This window comes from Helianthus annuus, chromosome 15 (assembly GCF_002127325.2).
Source record: "Helianthus annuus cultivar XRQ/B chromosome 15, HanXRQr2.0-SUNRISE, whole genome shotgun sequence".
NCBI lineage: Eukaryota > Viridiplantae > Streptophyta > Magnoliopsida > Asterales > Asteraceae > Helianthus > Helianthus annuus.
The window spans coordinates 154,773,779-154,795,940 of NC_035447.2; the positions used below are offsets into that span (position 1 = coordinate 154,773,779).

At 33.8% G+C, this 22,162-nt stretch overlaps 1 long non-coding RNA gene across 1 annotated transcript; it reads left to right on the forward strand.

The window, feature by feature from the left end:
- Positions 1 to 17,438: 17,438 nt before the first annotated feature.
- Positions 17,439 to 20,851, forward strand: LOC110912829. The gene is made up of 5 exons (XR_002578179.2): positions 17,439 to 17,608; positions 17,690 to 17,856; positions 18,111 to 19,943; positions 20,034 to 20,105; positions 20,665 to 20,851. It is a non-coding gene; the product is annotated as an uncharacterized LOC110912829 (long non-coding RNA).
- The last annotated feature ends 1,311 nt before the right edge of the window (positions 20,852 to 22,162 follow it).

The following is a 22,162-nucleotide window of genomic DNA, read 5'->3' on the forward strand; positions in this document are numbered from 1 at the left end:
AAAGCATATCATTTTCTTTTAAAATCATCCCAAACAATTAACAATTCAATCAACACTTACCAAGTGCCAAAATCATGCAATTTACACAACAACATGAACATGAACTTTTATAAAAACTTGTAGTAACTTACTAGTGTGTTTAGTAAGCTTAGTTACCCTTTAAAGTTTGGTTATTTATTTGTAAATCCCCTTCTTGCAAGATTTAGTCTTTTACAAGTTACAAGATGATTTTTCTAGAAATCATTCTTTTGAATTTTTCTTGTTAACAATGTATTTCTACACTTGATATACCACTAAAAACATGGTTAGTTTATTTAAAATCCATGATTATGTAAATTTTGCAAATGAACTTGGTTTCTTGAGAAAACTATGTTTGAAATCACTTTTATACAAGACTTCTAACATGTTTCATACTTCATCATACCCAAAATCACCCTTATTTTCAAGTTCATGTGAAACATAAAGTATGATCATCTTGGTCTTTCACAAGATCATCACCTCAACTTGCTAGATCATGTGTTTAATCATAATCTAGAAAGTTCCATATGATGTCTAACATCATAAACACAAGAATCAATCATCAAGTCTCACACATATACTAAAACAACATATATTCTTATGTTAGTGAGCTTTATGTTAGAGATTATCTTCTTGATCATTAGTGTTCTTCATGTTTAGCAACATATATTATCTTTTAACCAACATTACAAGAAGTAACAAGAGATTATAAGAGCCTTACTACTAGCACAAGGCTAGGGATGAAACTCAAGAAGATGAAGATGATGAATGTGATGGATAAAAGCAAATGAAAGAGGTCCTTCCACTTCCAATGTCACCAAGCCTCCTTATCTTGCTTCTAACACCTTTGTATGAGTATGGAAGTTGGATGAATGATGGTGATGATGTTGTTGTTGTTGTTTGCGGCCGAGAGGATGAAAGAAAGGGAGAGAAGTGTGGGTGTTGAGTGTTGTTGATGAATGAAAGTCTTGGACTAAAGGTTTTACTTATAACCTTTCCAACATGGTTAAGTCTAGTGGTTTATGTGCTTCATAAGGTTTAGACAAGATCCATTAAACAAATCAAATAAAATCAAAGGTGGGGGCCACCCTTGAATCCGTAAACATGGGGGGGGGGTTGGTTAGGTTTCAATGGTTAGTTATGTTAACTAGTTAGATTTCAAGTATATGTTTAGTGTTATAGGTTGTTATGTGATAATAAGATGTGTTATGATGTTCGGGGACCATAACTAGCTTGGAAATGATAAAACAATGCTTTTAGTGAAATTTTGATGTTACGGGTAGTGTCCGGTTGTTCGGTTGGATACTGGTTTATTAATGTGCTAAACTTGCAGTTTAGTGTGCTTGATGTACCCTTTTGTGACACTTTTAATTCCCGACACTTAGGAAAGCATTCAGGACCATTTAGTCATATTTTTGCATGATACTAGCTTGTTAAAATGCTGATTTTTGCTGTATTTTGCAGAATTCTGCACTTTATGTGGGTTTTAGGCACTTTCAGGCACTTAAACTATTACTTAGAACAGCAGTTTTGTGATCCTCACTTTCCTACACACTATACTAGTGTAATACTTGGTTTCTGGCTTATTCTGTGTCTCATTGCACTGTCTGTCTATGTGCTGAGTTCTGTCAGCATTTTTCTGAGTTATCCGCTAACTGTGCTTTGTGCATCATTTATGTCAATATGGTTTGCATGTAATAATGATATGACATTATGCAATATGTGATGCATATGTAAGTATGATGCAATAATCAGAAAGTAGTTAATTGTAATTCAGCACAACCATTAGGCACTAATCATGGTTAATTAATTGTACGGATACCTGGATTTTTGACAGTTGTCACAAATACTTACAAAAGTTTCCTAACTGTAGCGAGCAACAACGAGCTTATATGGTGGGCCCTCGGTGTTTTAACCGTTTGACAATGATAATAATTAAAAAAAATAGTTTCAAATTATTTAATATCTACTCTTTATATACACACACTCTTATTTATTCACTCTCAAACCTCTCCATACTCTCAAACTTTTTATACTATCAACCACTTCATACTCTCAATCTCTTTATTTTACAATGGTACATCGTTGGACCAAGGCCGAGGATATCGCGTTATTCACGAGTTGGGCGGATATGGTCGATTTAGGATTCCTTTCAGATTCGACTCAATGTTGGAGCAAGATTAGGACTACATTCTACGAACGGATGAGTGAGAAATTTCGTGAAAGAACAAATTCTAAGCTGGATATGAAGAAGTCGGTTCGGGCGTCATTTGGAAGTGGAAATGGAAGAAATGAAATTTGAACCAGCTTGAGTTAAATGAGCTTTGTAGGCTGGATACCATGCTCCAGCAGATTGTTTTAAGCCAGAGACCTAATTAGTGGAGGTGGCTAGCGAATAAAGACGGTTTTTTTTCGGTCGAGTCAATGAAAAAAACGTTGTTTGATGCGAATAATGTGGCTGCCCAGTTTGTGATGGACTGGAACAGCTGGGTTCCGTTAAAAGCTAATATTTTTCTTTGGAAAGCTGAGATGAATAGGATTCCTACGCTCACAGCTTTGAGGAGAAGAAGCATTCAAGTAGGGACGACGGTTTGCAAGCTATGCGGGCACAACGAAGAAACAAGTGAGCACCTTTTTACTTTGTGTATTTTTTCCTCTCATGTCTGGCGGTTGGTAGCGAACTGGTGCAAAGTGCCACCGATTTATGCCTTTTCCACACGAGATTTGTTATTGGTGCATAAAGTGCAAAGATTGGATCAGCGATTAAAAAAGGTCTTTCATGGTATAATGATCACGACTTGTTGGTGCATATGGAAGACAAGGAACGGCGTGATTTTTTTCGGTAAAACGGCGGAAGCGACTACGACTTTGGAAGAGATTAAATCCTTAAGTTATATAGGCCCCCTTTGAATGATGTGTCTTGGAAAAGCTGGTGTAATTTTGTTTTGTAGTTTATCTTTGTTGTCGTGCTAGCTTCTTGCTAGTCGTTTTTTTTTTTTTTTTTTTGTTAACGAAATTCGCCGTTCCAAAAAAAAAAAAAATTATAGGAAGGTTTATGCATCTATGCATAAAGTGTACAAATTTTGAGAGGTGCTACGTCATTGCGTTGAACCGCGAGGAGGGTGTAGCTGAGGATGAAGCGCTTGTCAAGGCAAGGCACGTACTAAGTTCGAAGCACAGTACGTAAAGCAGTTTGATCACGTTACGGCCTGGAAGATAATAAAATTGTTATTTCTATTATTCTTTTACTTATTTGTATTTAAAAAAAAATCACGTAACATTAAATTACAAACATTAAAGAAGAAACCAAACCAAAGGGCCACTCTTACAATCTTATCTTCCAATGATTGCAACCCCAACTCTACACTAATTGCCTTCATAACCCACCATTTCAGTTGTCCATTTCTACAAAGGGGACCTTACTAGAAACTAATTGACGTTTGGATAGGGTGCCTAAATCATGATAACTAGGCCAACAGAGACAACGTTACCACCGGTTGACCCACTGTGTATACGTTTGTGCGCACATACACGTATAGACATACACATTGATATCTATGGGGTAATCATATCCTGGGATGGTGCTTCTCTGCGTTCCGGGTTTGGTTCACGTTTTTTGTTAAGGCCTTGGTCAGTTAAGTACTGCGGTTAGTTTCGTGTTCAATACGTATTTGGTTTGAGGTTTGATGAGAGGTCTTTCAAGTTATCGACAACTAGATGTAGGGTTTTGTTTGGTTTGGTTCATAGTTAGGTCCAAGTAGGCGTGTGCATCAACTAGGGATGTGAATTTCTGACACGACTCGAAGAAAGATAGGAACCTAACACGAAATTCGTTGGTTTAGGTTTAGTTTAAACAGGTTCGGGTCAGTTTCAGGTTGAACCCCACGAACCTGTTTAGGTTAACGGGTCGGGTTCGGGTCAACCCAGTCAAGTTGACGGGTTGACCCGTTTAACACATTTATATTATGTTATATTCTTTACAATATATTTTATCTCATAATTTAAATAGAGTGTGTATTTTATGCCAACTTTAAAAGAGAAACTAACATAAGATTTTATAATTAAAATTTAATTATGTTATATACATTTGTGTTTTTTAAGTAAATTTTAATTTTAATATATTAATTTCAGAAAAAAAAAATTAAAAAACTCGGGTTGAACGGATCGTATTCGGGTCAACCACAAAACTTCGGGTCGTGTTTGGGTTCATATGTATGATATGATTTTCGGGTTCGGGTTCGTGTAAAATTTTCGGGTTCGGATTGAATCCACCAACCCGTGAACACGACCCGTTTAGCACCCCTAGCATCAACCGGCCAGACCATTTAACCTAAGACATCGAACCAAGACCTATTTGATTTTATGGCCCAACTCTAACTTCCGGTCCATTCTTCTTTTTTGTTCATTTTCGGAACCCCTAACCCGAGAAAACCGACCCACACAACCGAAGCTAAAAATTAGCCTTGTGAATTGTTTGAGTTATTTTTTAGAATTGTAGAATTACGATTCAGGTCTATATTTGACTATTTTTAGAGTTTTTTTTTTACAAATTTCCCCCTCCTAAGCCTCCTTATTACGTATTTCCCTATATCATAAAATCATGTAAGACCATTAATTTATTCATCGAAATTTCATATAAGTTTCGCATATAAATGTGTATATACAAATACACATACATTTGAAATTACGAGTTTCATATAGCATCTTGAAATTTAAAACATTTCAACATAATATCATTGTTTACTTCCGTAACGACGAAACGCAATGCGGAAGCTTAAATTTGATCGTGTTCGGTTCTTTATTGAGCTTGATCGTCATCCGGTACTTCAAGATATACCTACATTTCATAAATCATGAAATGTATTAGTTATATGAAGTTTATAACATATCTAAGTGAGTACGTATGTCAAAACAAATAAAATAAATAAGTTTTGCCAGTTCCGGAGTCTGTCACGGCCCGCGACAGATTTTGACTAAGCTTTCGCGGGTAGCGAAGGCTATGGCGGGGCGCGGCGCCATTGACTTTGCCCGCCGCGGGTGGCGAAAGCCACTTTTTCACAGAAAGTTATGTGGCTGCATACTCCCAGCACTACCATTTTTCACAAAAACACTCATAACTTCTTCAATACTCCTAGCACTACCATTTTTCACAAAAACACTCATAACTTCTTCAATTTTCATCCGTTTTACTTCAAACTTATTTCTAAATGACCGTAAAACCATGGCCTACATATTTAGCCCAAAATATTTAACCCGGTTTCATAACTCTTATGAATTTCGCAGCCATTACCCGATTTATGCGCATAATTCATTTTGACCCGTTAAGGGAATTTAAGCATTTAAGCTTAAATCTCGCTCCTTCTATCTTACCTCCTATTTCTAAACTAAGACTTCTTTTATCTTTCCACCACGACAATATTTGTGGTGGATTTCTTATCGTAAAAATCATATTTTCCGAATTGTACCCTTCGGTTTAGTAATTTACGAAATAGACCCATTTCGATGCATTAGACCCAAAAAAAGCTAATACCTTTCACTTTTACACTTATCCTTACTCAATCATAAAACTTATTTTCAAACTACCCTTAAGGGTCGTTTGCCCGGATTATCATTCAAGGGCGTTTTGGTCAACTTTAGCCCCTTCTTTTACGACTAAGGACTTTCAATAACACGTTTGACCAATATCGCACATTTTAGCTATAATCTTATTTAAAATCATTATGTTTCTAAGAATGCAGTGACTACAATTTAGGTTAGAGTTAAATGCCATTTTAGTCCCTGTGGTTTGGGTCATTTTGCCAGTTTAGTCCAAAGGTTTCATTTTTAACCCGTGGGTCCAAAAAGGTTTCACAGTTGCCATTTAATCCACTTAGTTAACTTCATCCATTTTTTCTGTTAACGAGAAGGTCAATTCGGTCATTTTGTATGTAATTCTGTTAACTAAAAGGGCAATTCAGCCATATAAAATGACCGAATTGGCCTTCTCGTTAACAGAAAAAATGGATGAAGTTAATCCAGTGGACTAAAATGGCAACTGTGGAACCTTTTTGGACCCACAGGTTAAAAATGAAACCTTTGGACTAAACTGGCAAAATGACCCAAACCACAGGGACTAAAATGGCATTTAACTCTTTAGGTTATTAGGTTTACCTATTAAGGTAACCCAATGTTCATTCTTGACTTAGTTTAACTCTCATCGAAACTTAAGTTCTCAATGAGAGTTTGACCCATTACACACACCTGGCTCGGGTCAAAGCATGGACTCGTTTTAATACCTTGTCTTAATAATTGCTAATTAATAGCAACGCAAATTCCATACGCTATTCACCCCTGTGAGTATAAGACTCGACGAACAATCATTAGTCGTTATTGTCAAATGGTGATAACATCACCATTTGACCCGTTTGGCCTAAACGACCAAACATTTTGTATTTATAGCAGAATGATATTTATTTACCAATTCACTCATTTAACCCATTACGGATTTTCACTATATGGTCATATTTCTTAAATCCTTTTCTTACGCATTTAACCCATCATGGCTTACGCCATAGGGTGTCTTTTAAACTTCAACTTTTATTCGTCTACGCGTGACTAAGTTACTGTTTTACCCTTATTATTCATTATGGCTTACAACATAAGGTAACCTTTCAAAAACTCATTGTATGTTCGTCATTTCATGACTAAATTTCCATTTTACCCTTTCTACCACCAAATATGGTTTATTACCAGTTTCACTTATTCCGACCCGTATCGATTCGTGTCAGAACGTCTTATCTCAAAATCTCATTCTGAATACCAAATCGCCTATTCCTAGTCAAATACATAAGTAGATATACTACTTTAAAGTTGTAAGCTTTACTTACCTTGCATCCAAATATGCTTTCCACAGGTATTAGTTTCGTTTGACCCGCTTCTCCCCCAAGCTTTCACCTAGCTTTTCAAGCGTCTAACTACCATTCATCATTCTCAAAATGGTTAGTAATCATTGTTTAACACGATTATCCCACCTTACGCATTTTCTATCAAAATTATCATTTAACCTTATTATAGGTCAATTTGACTTTTAAAAGTCAACCGCCTATTTACATATGTAATTGCACAATTAAGTTCAAGGAACTCATTTAGGCATTTCATCAATTACCTGGTAAGCACTCTTCTTAGGCTACCATTTTAATCATGTTTCCTAACTAATGTTCATGCAATTGTTAACATCAATTTAACATAACTTCAATCATTGTATGCTAATCTACCAATCTCATACAAAAACTTGGGATTGTTTCATCACTATAAAACAACCCATTGCATCGTATATATGGAATTTACCCAACACCAAACTTAGCCATATTCTTTATACATTCATGAACACACGATGATTCCAAACATCATTTCTCATGAATATATCATCTATTTCATAGTATCTGTAACATGATTATAACATCAGTTTCATTATATCATACAAAAACCAATTTCATGGTAAGTATGAATATGTACTCAAACTTATAAATTGGTCAAGTATCTTGCTTTTACTATCATGTACGATGATTCTAAGCACATGTATATCATCAACTTCATCATATAATCAAGACCCACTTCATAATCTACTTGTTAATCATTTACAAGTGATCTTATCTCAATTATCTCATAATTTCATCATATCTAACGAAATTAAGCATACATAAACACTCAAGTTCATCTTTGGATCATAATCCAACAATCTATTTGCAAGTAACCTACTTGTCTCAAATCACAACTTTCACCAATCTAGATTTTAAGACATACCTTATGATCCCCTAGTCTAGGTGATCGTTAATACGCTTTCATGCATCAATTTGGGTCTTGAATTGATCTTCAATTTGGGGGTTTGAGCTTGAACAAGGGTTTTACCCTTGTTCTTCCTCCTGATCGTACGCACACACACATACACAATGTGTGTGTTGTGTTTAATTTATATTTTTATTATTTAACTTTCAACTTTTTCCCTTTTTGGTCCCTCGTGTTTGAGGTTTTGATTATAAATAGATACCATCCACATTTATCACTTAACAATATGCATGATCAACTAGGTTAATTAGTTCCTAGTTATTTTGTTTGCGGGTTAAATTTTTGCCTCTAACGGTACTTTACCCGCTCTTTAATATTAACGTGGTTTAATTACCAAACCCGTTTTCGGGGTGTTACAAATCAATTACACATTTCCCCTCCTAACCCATATATAATACATATTTCCCCTTTTCATTTAAATGACTCTTATTTATGACTATTTTACCCTTAATGAACTATTAAATGAATATTTACAGATTTCCCCATTCTAATATGTAAAATCAATTACATATTTACCCAGATTATATAGTTTCACCCCAATCTTCTATTTGTTACTCTTGTCAAACAATACACACAAAGCCATAATACTCATAATAAAAACATAAATTCTGTTCATAATAGATTCTGTTCAAAAAAACATAAATTCCTTCATAATAAAAACATAAATTCCCTTCAAACCCCAATTCTTCTACTTTCACATATTTTTTGTACTCTTTCCTCGTCCCCTTTTACTTGTTGGCGCTTGATGTTGAGTAGAATCTTCAGGTTCTGAGTTTTTGCATGTCTTTTCACGGTGTCCATATTCACCACATTGTGGACATTTTTTTTCGTTTTTTAGGCATGTCACCTAGTCTAATTCTATTATTTCTTAGTCTCCCAGGTGGACGTTTGATTGCAAATAGGTATATCTTCTCCTCGTTATCTATATGCACCCATTGATCCTTTGTAGGCATTGGAGCAACTTCTAAAGCATAAGCTAATTTAAACTTCCCAATAGTTTAAAATGGATCAACATACATGTCCCAGTTAACATCCCTTGTGAAAATAATAAAAGTTGTTGCATACACACACGGAACACCTTTTACCGGCCAAATCCGACAAGTACATTTTCTATCATCAAGTGAAACCTCCCAACGCTTGTCCTCATATTTCACCTCAGCTTGATTTTCACCACTTCTACAAATTTCATATGCACCCAATTTCTACATTCAAAATATTAAAAATTCGTTCACCTAAAATATATTTGAAATATATGTAAAAAGGAACATTATACAAACCTTAGAGATTTTGTCGAGGTAAGTCTTCATTTTAGGTACTAAGGTACCCTTCCATTTTTTTAAAGCCTCCTTTTTTGTCAAAACGTACCATAATCTTCTCTCTAATTGAATCAAGTAATTCAAGAACCGGTTTTTATGGCACCTCACCTATCCACGCATTAAATGACTCCAAAATATTATTTGTAACATAGTTACACTTTGATGTCCCCCCAAACCTACAACGACTCTATATCTTATTGTGATTCTCATTAACATAAGTAAGTGCATCTTTATTTGCTCCAGCAATTTCATTTAATCGTCGATCATGCTCATTTACACTATAGGTTTTTGCAGCTCGCCAAAAATTTCTTGTGAATAAATCAAAACGAAAATGATTCTTGAAATTACTAAATAAGTGCCTAATGCACTCTCTATGCTCAACATTAGGGTAAACTTGTGTAATTGCAATGTCTAGAACCTTTTGCATATCCATGAGTTCTTGTTTTCAGATTCAAGTACACCATAAGCCACCGGAAAAATAGAATTGTTACCATCAACACTATTGGCAACGACTAATACCCCATTGAACTTCCCCTTTAGATAGCATGCATCTAGAAAAATATAGAGATGGCAACCAACAAGAAACCCCTTCCAACAAGCTAGTAGTGAAACAAAAAAGCGTAAAAATGACTACCGGTGTCGTGGCAGATGATTGTCCCATCTCAGAGACTGAGGGAGGAACACTTGAATCATCGTCGTTAATCCACCCGTTACTAGTGTGAGCGTAACGTGTGTCTATCTGACTTAAAAAGGATGTGGAATGAGTGTAATATGATGATGTACCATGTGTTATGATAACGAAGAACAAATGATGTTGATTCTGCGAATACCCGTGATGATCTTCCCCAAACCCCCAAAATTCAACCCAAAGGGCAGAGAGTTTGAAGTGAAAAGTGATTAAACTCAAAATTTATTTCTGACCATTGGAATTACAAGTACAATACATAAATAGAGACTAAAATTCGAAATGGGCCACAAAAAGGCCGTGGGCCAAACACAAGCCCAAAAACAAACTGCATAAAACACCGAAAAACATAAAAAGTGTCCACAACTTTGGGGCGAAACTTGGATAAGGCCTCTTCAGGTCCTTTCCATGATGTGCTCCTCGTTTCAACCTTCGATTTGACTAGTTGAACACCTAAAACGGAGACCCGTAGCCAAAGTTATGCTCGTTTTCGTAAATCACCCTTGGAAGCTCGATCATGGGCCTCCAGAAATGTCATGGCCCGATCCTCTACACTTGGGCCTGCATCATATGACAAGGTAAAACTGGTCGTGTCAGTAGACTGAGAGATAGTGTGTGGTAGCTCTGGCAATACTGAGGTCGGAGAGGTCTCGAATTCCGGCTCGCTCTCGGAGTCGTGAATCTCGATAGTCTCGTGCACGTGTGACATCTGTGACACAATGTAACTATACTAAGTAAGTGCATGTTTAGGATGAATATATATAACACATAAGACATAGACAAACAAGTTAACATGTATACAGGTAAGTTCTTTATAGTTCTCATACATGGTTAAGATTCATTTTCATTTTAAATCTTTGGCTTCGCGAATTTTGGGATTTTAAATCTCAAAACTCTTTGGTTGAAGTCTAGAGTTCTATAAGAAAACACCTAGTTCACTAAAAACCATTAGCTCTGATACCAACTTCTGTCACACCCCAAAAACGTCGCAGCGGAAACACAAACGTGGCGGTGATGAAGGTTGGTACCCATAAACGTCTTAGTGTTCGATGCAATATTTATGTTGGACATTTGGTTTATTTTAAAACATAAGTTTTAAGTTTCCACGTTCATCACAACCACGTCATAGTTGTTTGAACCTTAGGTGTCTTATTACACACGGTCCCAAAAGTAGTTTAAAAGTGCCCAAACATTATTTAATTACAATCTCATCACACAACCACAAGACAACACAAGCCAAAATCCCCGAAGCCGAACTCATGTACTTGAAGAACACGTAAAAATCAAGCGTCAACACAATGGAGGGTGAATTCGCATATAGGAAAAACTTTCTTATTATAGATTTTTAAATGTTAAAACATCCATATATATTTAAGAAAGTTAATTTTATTTCCTTCGTAAAATCCGTGGGTGATTAATCCAAAATGGGTTATTTGAAAAATCTCCGATAAAAATTTATACCCATAGTTTCAATATTGAATTTCGTCATTCTTTCAGTTTCGTAAGTTTGCTTACAAGCTATATACTATGATTGAGGTTCTAATCAATACTAGACAATTATAGAATGAAATTCGCCACTATATAGACACGGATCTACCGGTCACGGCGGGGTTGTCAACCCGATAGATCTATCAACAATTCCACGTGTGCAATACTTAATGATTAAAAATAGCATGTATTGTGCCCTCCTCAAATACATCAATATATATAACCTACTAGATAATAATTTAATATCTAATGTTGCACAAATTTCCGCCGTCCCCCACGCAATGTAAGCCACACCGCTACTTACACTCTTGAGACCCGCTAAATTTGTCCCAATGAAATTCAAAATATTAATTTCTCATGATCTTTTACCCAAAACACTGTAATCTTTTCCCGTTTCTTCCCGAAACGTATTTATATTAATCAAATCTCGTTTTCCTTGAAAACATATTTATATCAATCAAATACATGTTTTTCCAAAAAACATATTTATTTCAATCAAATCCCGTTTTCCTCGAAAACATATTTAAGTCATACACATTTCCAAATCCATGTTTCTCCATAAAACATATCATATCATTAAAAAATCATATTTTCCATGAAAATATACTTTTATATAATTCAAAGGCATATTTTATACAAAAACGTATATATATCCTTTTTAACGACGTGTTCTTCCCCCAAAACATTATATAAAACAGTAAAAGAGGGGGCTCTCGTGACACTGACTAAAACACATTTATTCAAGAGCATGTTTTATACGAAAACATATATTCATTCTTTTAAAGACGTGTTCTTCCCCCAAAATAGTACATAAAATAGTAAAAAGAAGGGCTTAGTGAAACTCACCTTTGGGTGCGTTTTTATTATTGCAATCCCTCAAACTGAATCTACATATCCTAATTTAAATAGGAATGATTTAATAACCAATTGTTTTACAAACAACCTAGTTTCGCCAATACTTAGAATTTTCACATAGCTTTGAGATTTTCTCGAAAAGTCTTTACTTTGATTATGTTGGTATATAAATATATGTGTATGTGTGTGTGTGTGTTCATATACGTACATATTAAGATTTTCACGATTTTATTGGTGACCCTTATATCCGTTATTACGTCCACTTACATACAATATATCTACGATTTGCGCTTCGTAATATATTTACATAAGTATGAACATATTCGACATATATCGTAATTCACGTATTTCATAAATTCACGCATTCTAACGTTTCTAAACACTTAAACACCAAATAAATCATCAAGTTAACATAGGGATTATCTTTATGCTTTACACAATTTACACACGTAACGTGACTTTTGACCTAGTTTACCGTTTTCATCGCACAAACGCATAAACATAGCATTAATTCATATCATCGTGTATTCACTTAACATATCAAATTATTAATACTCATATTCACATATCACTTTATAACACATAAAGTTCACTCGTGAATAATCCATTTTCCGCGTACGTCGATATATGCGTATTTTAACGTTTTCGGTAACATTTTCGGGTGTCGGAAGTCACGTATGACTACTCAAACACCAAAGATACTTAATATAAGTTAAAATACTTATATTTATTATAAAAATATCAGTTTATAATTTGATTTAAAACATTTTTGCAACAATCACTTTAAAAGCGATTTTTACCGTTTTTTTACACATAGTCTTGTAACGAACTTTACCATAACCATCCCAAATCATCGCGACTTGATATTTTACCACAACACATGTTATTTACTGATTAAAATGGTGGTTATACTTATGATAGTGCAGGTCTCATGTAAGACACATAAATCATGCAATTTCACTCATTTTACTACTTTTTAAACTACATGTACAACATGCAAAGCTACCAAATCTATGACATAATTTTATATCATCAAAACACATCATATAACATCATATAAACATGCATACACACCTGATTTAATTCATCTCTCATATATGATATCATTTCATCATCAAATGACCTTCATATCATCATATAGTCATCACTAGCACTTATGTACATGTACTTAATGCATGACCATCATTTCTTCATCATCTAAAAACTTAAATGTATCCAACATACATTTAATATCACGCAATCCAAGACTTCATCATCAAATCATCATCTAATCATCTTGACTTAAATGCATCAACATTCTATTATCTATGAACTAACTAGCAAAATAACCAACATGTACATATACATATATATACATACGACTAACATATATACATACACATAAACTTCCAAAGTTCCACTCTTCTTATATTCACTTCAAATCATAAGACTTTCACATGACACTTTTCATAAAAACCCTGTTTGATTAATCATGCAATCACTTTTCATAAATCTCATCATACAAGAATCATCATCTTAACAAAATCAAAACACAACTTCAACATATACACATACATACCTACGGCCATACATACATACATACATACATACATACATACATACATACATACATACATACATACATACATACATACATACATACATACATACATACATACATACATACATACATACATACATACATACATACATACATACATACATACATACATACATACATACATACATACATACATACATACATACATACATACATACATATTTACTTCCATTTTTATTTGCTTAAAAACTCATTTCAAGTTTGTGAATAATTCCAAGATCAAGAGAAACCTTCCACTATCATCATCACCACCAAAGATCAAGAACATGATTTAAAAAAAAAATAAGTTTATACCTTCAAGATTTTGGTGGGTTTTTGACAAAGTTTGATGATATGGATCTTGAACCTTCTTGGAATCACCTTGAAATCACCCTTGATTCTTCAAAACACCTTGAAACTAGCTTGAAATGACTTTGATCTTCAAGGAAAATGTTTGAAATTTGAAAAGTGGTGGGTGTAAGTGTGTGTTCGGCCGAGAGCTTCAAAGAGAAGGAAAGAATGAAAAGTTTTTGATCTTTGGAAGTTGTTTTAAGTTGAGTGTGTAAGATTAGTAATCATTAGGTTTGTATAATCTCAACACTTGGCACACAAAAGAATTGGTAGGCACCATATGGTGCTGGCACCTCTATCTACACACACATTTTCTCTCTCTTAATTCTATACATACACATATTCATACAAGAAATATGTATTTAACTGACTACCGGGCATTTGATTTCGCATTTTAACTGTGTTTTAAGGCGTTTAAAATTATTTTTATCATTCTATAAAAATTAACTCGCCGTAATATTGATGAACAATATTTTGTTTGCCTAGACTAGTTGCGTCGTCTGTATTTTGCAGTATACGCGCGGTATTGCGAAGTACGCGCTTAAATTCGCAAAATAAGGATTTGATGTGTTTTAATTAATTTTTCATCACGAATATGATTAAAAATACGATTTCAATCGTAACAGAATATTTTTAGGAATTTAACATTATCCGGGCGGTCACTGACGTTCGTTTCGCATTTTTTTCGTTACGCGATAAGCGCCTATCTTATTATTGCCAACATAATATTTAACAAAGTTTGGATTTACCAACACTTCAAATGCCTTATATTAACGTCATATTTAATAATTTAGTGCCATCATATATTCATAACACATGTTACACTATTACAGTACAGGCTCAACATAGTCGGGTGTCACAGAAAAATTCGATACCAGTACTGGTATCCATTATCAAATGCTCATCCCTAAGTTTAACATATGTACTTTTCACCTATAAGGCAGTCGCTCATGAGTTTTAAGGTAAAAACTTTTAAAACCTATAAGGGTGGGACCTTAGTTATTTATTTTCTTATTTATATTTTCGTCTTTTTCATTAACTTTAAGTTGTATTTATAATGTTTATAAAATATTATTATAAGTTTGTGAAACTTCAAAAACATACAAAGTATTAAAAAATTAATAAAAATGAATGCATTGGTTTATAAAAATAAAACCTAAGTTATCTTTAAATTATTGTGTTAAAAATTAAGAAGCCCGTATTAAATTTAAGAACTTGTTAGATTCACGTGTTAAACAAATTGTGTTCCCGTTACACGAGTTTAAATATGTACGGGTTAGGGTTGATATCGTTGATACAAATAAATATATGAGTTGTATTTGGGTTGAACAATTCAACCTAGGGATGAGCTTTTTTTCCCCAAATACCCATACTACTCGTACTTGTACCGTACCAATTTTAGGTATTTGATACATGTATCGGTACCCAGTTTTATTGATTTTGGTATTCGGTGCTTTCGGTATTGGTATGGGTACGGGTAAAAACGGGCACTAGTACCGAATTTTATATAGACTTTTAAAAGTTTTATTATATTATGTTTATTTCGTACTATGGTATTTATAGTACTCGTATTGATTTTACCTAATGTTACCTGTATCGTATTGGTACTCGTACCAATTTTACCTATTTGATACTCGTACTATATTGGTACTCATGTCAATTTTACCTATTTAGTACCCATACGAGTGCTCAAAATCTAAATAAAAACACAATGGTATCAAAGCGGGTACGGTACCGAAATACCCGTACCAATACCCGTATCCGTACCCGCACCGTACTAATATATTTGATACGGTATTTGGTATCCAATTTTGTTCAAATTCGGTATCGGTATTTTCAGTACCAGTACGGGTACGAAATTTCAACCTATAAACTGTCAAACTAAAACTTTCTCAAGTTTTCATAGGTTGACACGAACACAACTCATTTAACCCGAAATCTATAAATTTATGGACATATGTTCAAAGGGTCATGCATAGTAATATTATGACCCCATCTATGGATGTAGTTTTTAAAAGATTTAGATTTGCTATTAATAAAAGGGTAGCGACGCAGCTTGTTACCTGTTTGCCTTCTATCTAGATTTAAACTGACAAAGGGTATCTGGTTTATAAACATGATGCATTAATGTACTAGTGTTATAAATACAAACTAGAATCGATGCCCCGCGTTGCGGGGTCGTTTTTTACGGGATTTGAGTGTACTGATTTTTTTTTTTAATTGCTTATCGATCAAAAGTATATCAACTGGAAACACCCATAAAAAATAAGCAAAAAACTTGTTATATTTGACATGACTCATTTTAAAAAGAAAAAAAAGTCAAAATCCAACAAGTACATAAAATTAAGCACATCAAACTCGAGGTTGTCAAAATGTTATTACATCATATGTAAAAAAAAATTGAATTTATACCAAGGTTGTCAAAATGTTATTACATCATAATGTAAAAAAATTAATTTATAGCGACACGTACATAAATGTTAAAACGTAGACTAATTCAAAAAAATGTCTATAAAATAAGTACCAAAATGTATTATACATGACATGACTCATGAAGGGAGTGTAAAACTCGAGGGGGTCAAATGACATTTTACAAAATTTCTAAAAGAGTTAAATGTCATTTTAGTCCCTGTGGGTTGGGTCATTTTGTCAGTTTAGTCCAAAGGTTTTATTTTTCACCATTGGGTCCAAAAAGGTTTCACCGTTGCCATTTTAGTCCACTTGGTTAACTCATCCATTATTTCTGTTAACGAGAATGACAATTCGGTCATTTTATATGGCCGAATTGCCCTTCTAGTTAACATAATTACAAATAAAATGACCGAATTGCCCTTCTCGTTAACAAAAAAAATGGATGAAGTTAACCCAGTGGACTAAAATGGCAACGATGAAACCTTTTTGGACTCACAGGCGAAAAATAAAACCTTTGGACTAAAATGGCAAAATGGCCCAAACCACAGGGACTAAAATGATAATTAACTCTTTTAAAAAAAAAATTAAAGGGGGTGTAAGTGTCAATGTTAAAATTTGAGAAAAATGAGATTAAAAAAAAGTCAAAGTTAAAATTTGAGAAAAGTGAGAATAAAAAAATCAAAGTTATTGTAGCTAAGTGGTCAACCAACTATATATATAACAATGTGTATAAAATAGTTAAGTTCAAACTAGGGGTGGCAACCGAAACCCATCTGTGACATTTTGGGTTATTTTAGGCCCCTTTAAAAAAGGAAATAAGTCAGAATGGGCTGGGAAATAATCAATATGGGTTAGGATGGGTTTTAAAATATCCATCTAAGTTTTAACATGGGTTAGGATGGATTTTTAACTTTCTAACCCTAAAACGTATCACATTTCATGGGTACGGGATATCAGTTGTGTCGCTTGTGAACCACCCTTCGTGAATTCAAGTTTCTAACCCTAAATCATTGTCATTGTCAATTCCAAACCCCATCATCACATGGATTCGTCGAAGCGAAGATTCTCATACGGCATCTGGTAATTCACCTTTAACAACTTACACATTGTTTAAACATTCAATTATCGACTTCATTAATACATTTGAATCTCGTTTTGTAGGTGATTAGATGATATATTGCTGCTATTCTCCTAGAAACTGTCAAAGTTTACAAATATTGACATCATAAAGAATGTTGGAAAAAAAAACCCATCAGTGGATTCATTATGTTTACAAGAATCGCCATCACTAAATTCGATTACGGGATAAGGGTTTATATCTGATTCAGGTGAGATTTCTGGAAATTTATACATTTATTATTGTTTATTTGATAGGGTTTATAATTTTATATGTTCTAGAATAGGGCTAGTTTGTGATTATATTGAAATTAGGTTGTTTGTAGAAAAGTAATTAAAGAAAATGAGAAAAATGAATATTACCTTTGCCTAGCAACTGGTCAATTGCTTATAATTTTATATGTTTTAGATTAGGGCTAGTCTCTGGAGAATGATTAATACAGTATATGTGTTTATTTATTTGTAGGAGACACAAATTATGTCGAATAATACCCGAGTTTGATGATGAAGTTAGTTCATTTAGTTTGAGTTAGGACCATTCAATAGTTTAGAATTATTTTGAGAAAATACCACCCAGACAAGATGGGGTTGAGAAAGCGAGTTGTAATGGTTGTGGAAAGGTGTTTAAGGCTAAAAAGGGAACAACTAACATGAAACGTCATTTACCTAAGCGTTTCAACATTGATGAACCCGACCCTCCAAGAAAACGTGCTCCTTTAGATCAAGCAATGTATACGGAAAAACTAGCATATTCTATCATCAAACACAACTATCCTTTTAGTTATGTTGAACATGAGGGGACACGAGATTTACATAAATTTTATATCGAGATGTGACTCCTATAACAAGAAACACGGCGAAGGTGGATGTTTTAAGAATATATGATAGAGAGAAGACAAATCTTAAAGAAAAGTTGCAAAATGTAACTAGTAGAATATGTCTAACCACCGATCTATGGAGCTTTATCACAACTGAGGATATATAGCATTGACGGCTCATTATATTGATGATAGTTGGGTTCTAAGGAAAAAATTATAAAGTTTAAAGTTATACCACCTCCACACAGTGGTAAACTTTTAACAGAGTTCATGATTAATTTTTTAGGAGATTGGAGTATTGAGAAAAAGGTGTTTACAATCACAGTGGATAATGCCAAATATAATGATGTTTTAGTAGGTTGTTTAAATAGTCACTTTCGTTTGAATCGTGTTTTACTTTATCAAGGAGATTTTACGCATGTGCGTTGTTGTGCACACGTGTTAAATCTTATTGTTCAAGGGGGGTTAAAGGCTATTGAAGGAGCCATTGAAAAGGTTCAAGATCGGTGAAGTATGTTAGAGGAAGTTCTGATAGAAAGTACAAGTTTGCTGAATGTATACACCATCTATCATTACAATGCGGGAAAAAAAATGCATCAAGATATTGTAACCAGATGTAATTCTACCTATCTCATGCTCGATAGTGCATTGGCCTATCGTAATGCATATGCTCGGTTAGCATTTGTTGATTCCAGGTATAAGACTTTCCCATCAGAACAGGAATGGGCAAGGGTGGAAACAATCACAGAATTCTTGAAGCCTTTCTATAATATCACAACTTTGTTTTCTGGTACCTCTTATCCTACTTCCGACTTATATTTTTCATAATGTGTGGAAGATTCAAAAATGTATTGAAGATCAGATCGACAGTGTTGAAAAGGTGTTAAGTGACATGGCAAAAGAAATGAAAAAGAAATTTGATAAATATTATAAAAGCTATAGCATGGTATTATCTTTTGCGGTTGTTCTAGATCCACGATATAAGTTTAAGCTTGTTGAGTTTTGTTTCAAAAAGCTTAACATGACTGAGGAAGAACGTAAAACAAAAGTGGATATTATTTTCAAAGGGATGCATAAGCTATATGATATGGAGTATGGTATTTTGTCAAGGAAAACTTCTTCAACAGCCGGAGTTCAAATATTTGTGGTGATACGTCCGATGATTTGGAAGGATTTGAGTCATTTACAAGCGAATATAGAAATGTTGAGAAAGAAAAATCATAATTGGCATGTATCTAGAGGAGCCTGTACTTGATAGAAAAGAAGAACTTGACATTTTACAATATTTGAAGGAAAATCAAGGGAGATATCCTCAATTGTCTCTCATGGCTCGTGATATATTGAGCATCCTAATCACTATTGTTGCCTCAGAATCATATTTCAGTATTGGGGGTCAGGTTTTAAGTAAATATCGATCTTCATTACTCTCATTAAATGTTGAGGCTTTGCTATGCACTCGTCATTGGTTGTTGATTTAAAAGGTATTAAGTTCATTTTATTTATGACTTCACAATATATGGAATGTTAATTAATCTTTTACTATTTTTGCATATCCAAATGATGAAAACAAGAATGATATCGAGGACGGACTTGCAGAAGATATTGACTTATTGTATCCGACATATGATGATAGCCACATTTAGGTAATATTGACTTTATTATTAGTAGAAGTAGTATTGTTGTTGTTATTATTATTATTATAAGTTTTGACCCAAACCCATCCAACCTGTCCACTTTTTTCATGAAAACATTGTGTTTATTTGTATTCTTTCTTTATGTAAGTAGTGATGATTTTGTATCATTTACTGATTTCATGCAACTGTTACATAACATAAATTGCATCATGTAATCTATTTTTTATTGCAATATGGTAATAGTTTGCTTTGGCTCAATGTATGGTAAGTATGTTGTAAATTACTTGATTGGCTTTATGCTTTATTGACAAGTATGCATAAGTGATAATAGAGGACATGTTCACATCTTAAAAGTCATATTAATTTAGGTTTAAATTGTCATAGTAGTGATGGATACATCCTTAGTCAATTTTTCAATGGAGTTGCGTCTTTTTTATGTTGTTGTTGCTTATTAGAACAATGTAGTTTTTGATACATGTTTTTTTGGCCAGCATGTAATACATGTTTTGTGACTAAAGGATACCGGTTTGCTTACTCAAATGCTGCAACCTCTGTGAATGTTGTACAGGTTGTTGATTCTGCTGCTGCTGCAGCTATTGGAACTTATTTGTGTTTGTATTTTCTGTTCGGTTGGACTTGGTTTGTTTATGTATATGTATTCTGTTACCTTATTTCGTATGTTATTTAAGATTGGTGTAGTAACTTTATTTATGTACTGTACTTTCTTATCGTTTGTATCTTGATGCTTTATGCAATGGGCTCTCATTGAGGCTAGCTAGCTTGATAGATTGTGTAGTTGTAAGGTATATAATGTAGCTTTGACTAATTTTTCTTTTTGAGGACAAGTAACTTAACTGGTGATTGTAACTCTTAATTATAAACTTACACTACATGTGTTTTATATAGTATATGTGCCAAAATAATAAAAGATGCATCATAATGTTGGACATTTTTTATTTTTATTTTTTAACTTTTTGATTTTTTGATTTTTTTTTTAAATTTAAATTTTTTTTTATTTTTTAAATTTTTGATTTTTTGATTTTTTAATTTTTAAAATTTTTGATTTATTTACATTTTTAGTCTATCATGTCCAAATCTTTTTTGACAAAACTCATCTTGACCTAAACCCATTACCAAACCAGCCCAACCCACCAATCTTTCCACCCTTAGTTCAAACCATAAAACTTGATACTAATTTATATTATAGAGTAAATTGCTGAAATCGTCCTTGAGATTTGGGCATATTTGACAGTTTCATCCAAAACAACTTTTTTGTACCATTTTTTCCTTCATTTTTGAGATTTTTTTGCCATTTTTATCCAAACGTCTAATTTGGGTTAATTTTCTAGCATATATTTGGATGAAAATGGCAAAAACTCTCAAACCTCAGGGACGATTTTGGCAAAAAAGTTAGACGTTTGAATGAAAATGACAAATTAGCCCAAAAGTGAAGGGCAATATAGTATAAAAAAATTAGAGTAAACTTCCGTTTTGCTCCCTGTGATTTGGTCACTTTAACGGTTTTGCCTCAAACCTTTAAAAATAGCCATTTTCCTCCAATAGTTTGCTATGGTTTTTCCATTTTGCTCCCCGCCTCTAACTCCATCCAAATTGTATGTTTTTCCATTTTGCTCCCCGCATGGAGCAAAATAGAAAAACCATAGCAAACTATTGGAGGAAAATGGCTATTTTTTAAGGTTTGGGGCAAAACCGTTAAAGTGACCAAACCATAGGGAGCAAAACGGAAGTTTACTCAAAAAATTATTTTGGATGAAACTGACAAATGTGCCCAAATCTTATGGACGATTTTAGCAATTTACTCTATATTATATGTTTTAAATATTAGGCTGTCCGGAGTGGTGTGGCAAAGTTGAGCGGCAAAGGGTTTTGCCGCGCGGCAACACCGCTGCCGACCCCTTTGCCGCGCGGTAATCAAAGATGAATTGGTGAGGGCTTGCCGCTGCGGTGAAGGGAGTGTATGAGAGAGAGAGGGTAGTGTGGGGTGGAGTCCATTCCAATCTCAACCAATCACACATTTTTTTTAAGTTTACCACTTCACAAAGTGT